General features: G+C 37.5%; 1 pseudogene; it reads left to right on the top strand.

Annotated features, from left to right (window-relative positions):
- Positions 1 to 565: 565 nt before the first annotated feature.
- LOC111281145 (UV-B-induced protein At3g17800, chloroplastic pseudogene) lies at positions 566 to 2,120 on the top strand (annotated as a pseudogene).
- The last annotated feature ends 330 nt before the right edge of the window (positions 2,121 to 2,450 follow it).

Raw genomic sequence — 2,450 nt, 5'->3', positions numbered from 1 at the left:
CACCCCATTGTCCGGGATCCTTTGTTAATTGAGACTAATCCTAGCTAAGTTGCAGGGATTTTTATTCATTTTTGTTTTAGATTTTGTTTTTATTTCATATATATCAATTTTATTTTTATTTTTATGATTTATTTTCTTTTTTTTTCTTTTGATTGTCTGATATATAAAAAAAAAAGGCTGAAAGCTTGGTGATTGTGATGATTGTTATCTAGATGCTAATCTTTAGCATTTGATGACTAATTTGAGTTGAATTGAAACTCTATCAGCATGGATCTATATATCAATAATGAATATACAAGCTAGAAAGGGGGGAGAAAAGGATAGAAGAAGAATTTGATTAGTAGAGGGAGAGAAATCCGAATACGAAAAAAAAAAAAAAGGGAGAACAAAAAAAAGAAAGAGTCATAAAAAGACTCTGATATTCACCTATTCCGCTGGACTCTAGCAGCAACTTAACCCAATGTCACCCTTCTCCATCATGGCCATCACTAGCCTTAGTCCCGTGGGATGCCATTGCTAAATTGAAAACCTTACCTCATATTACACCACCATTTCTGCTCAAGCCAAACTCCCACCATTGTTGCCAGAGCCACTATCTCCATTCATAACCATTTCCAGTAGTATCCAAAACTACTTTTCACCTAACCACAATTCCAAATTCGATAATAAAACCCAAGCAGTCAGTAGCTAGCACTTGGCAGTGGCGTAACACCCACAGCTCTCAGCAGGCCAAGGCCGTATCAGTTACGCAACAAGAAAAAATAAAGAATATAAACAAAGGCAAAATTACCCCCTCTCCTCGCCCGTGGGTTTCATAGTAATAGTTTCCAAGTCTCAAGTCTTCAAAGGCTGAAGATGGAAGTACCCACAGGCAAAACCACTTTGATTGGATCTTCTATGTCCGTACATCGAGCTTCAACCTCTGTTACCAAATCGACTTTTTGGGCTGCCAATGGCCTTCATTTTTTACGTTTCGCTGTCGAACCACACCTCCCTTTCTCGATTAAGCGTTATTCTTCAGTTTTTTACTCAAAATCACAGAATAAGAGAATGGCTTTGGGGAGTAAAAGAAGCATAGTTGTTAAGGTATCATCATCACCGGACTCAGCTGAACCCACTGCTCCAGTTGCACCGTTCCAGATGGAGTCTCCAATTGGGTAGTTTTTGTCTCAAATCTTGATAAGCCAACCATATCTTATGCCTGCAGCAGTTAAGCAGCAGCTTGAACAGCTTCAAACTGATCACGATGCTGGGTAGAAAAAAAAAAGCTGCCTGTTTTTGGAATGGATTTAGTATTGTATAGGAGAATTGCTGAGGATCCTTCAGGTCAAGTGGATACGTGGCCAAGCCAAGAAGACGAGCTTGAGCAGCTTCACTCACCTGAAGCCTATAAAATGATCCAAAACCACTTAGCTCTCATTCTGAGAAATCGAGTGGGTGATTCAACATCTGTAGCACAGATAAGTAAACTCAGGGGTGGGCAAGTCTATGCTGCATCAGTGATGTATGGATACTTTCGAGAGAGGGTTGACCAGCGATTTCAGCTTGAGAAGTCCATGAAAATCCTTCCAAATTCTTTAAATGGTGAAGGAAGTAGTATTGAGCAAGCTGTGGGGGAAGACATGGGACCTGCTGCTCTAGGGGACTCTTATCACGCTGTTTCATCAGACCCTGAAGTCGCATCTTGGTCTGGTGGCATCAATCCTGAAGGTTTTGGTCATGGGATAAACCTCTCTCAGTTACGGACTTATGTGATGTCTTTTGATAGGGAGACATTTCAGAGACATGCTACAATTAGATCAAAAGAGGCTGTTAGCATTATTAAGAAACACACAGAGGCCCTATTTGGAAGACCTGAGATTGTTATAACTCCACAGGGCGCTGTTGACTCTTCCAAGCATGAGCTTATTAAAATTACCTTTGTTGGTTTGAAGAGACTTGTTTTGGAGGCTGTGACTTTTGGTGCTTTTCTATTGGGTGTTGAAAGCTTCGTGGACTCAAGGTACCATTTTGTTACAAATTAGCTATGTTAAATTACATCCCTGCCAAAGTAAACTTTGTAGTGGGAACTCAACTGACTAAACTATGGTTTAATTGAGTGAATTTGGTGATTGTTACCTAGCAATTGGCATTGGTTATTCTGTATATATTTCAATTTTCCTAAAAAAAAATAAATTTTCAAAAAAAAGTTTTTTTTGAGGAAAAGTTGAAAGTATCAATTTTCCTCGAAATTAAAGTTTTCAAAAAATATTTTTGAGGAAAAGTTGAAAAAATCAATTTCCTTAAAAATAAAATTTCAAAAAAAAGGTTTTTGAGGAAAAGTTGAAAGTATCAATTTTTCTTGAAAATCAAAGTTTCCAAAAAAAATATTTTTGGGGAAAAGTTGAAAGTATCAATTTTCCTTAAAAATAAATTTCTAAGAAAATATTTTTGGGGAAAAGTTGAAAGTA

Source organism: Durio zibethinus, chromosome 28, assembly GCF_047325235.1.
Source record: "Durio zibethinus cultivar Kanyao isolate XHJ-2024 chromosome 28, ASM4732523v1, whole genome shotgun sequence".
NCBI lineage: Eukaryota > Viridiplantae > Streptophyta > Magnoliopsida > Malvales > Malvaceae > Durio > Durio zibethinus.
The sequence above is the reverse complement of the archived record's forward strand: the minus strand, read 5'-3'. Positions and strand labels throughout refer to the sequence as shown.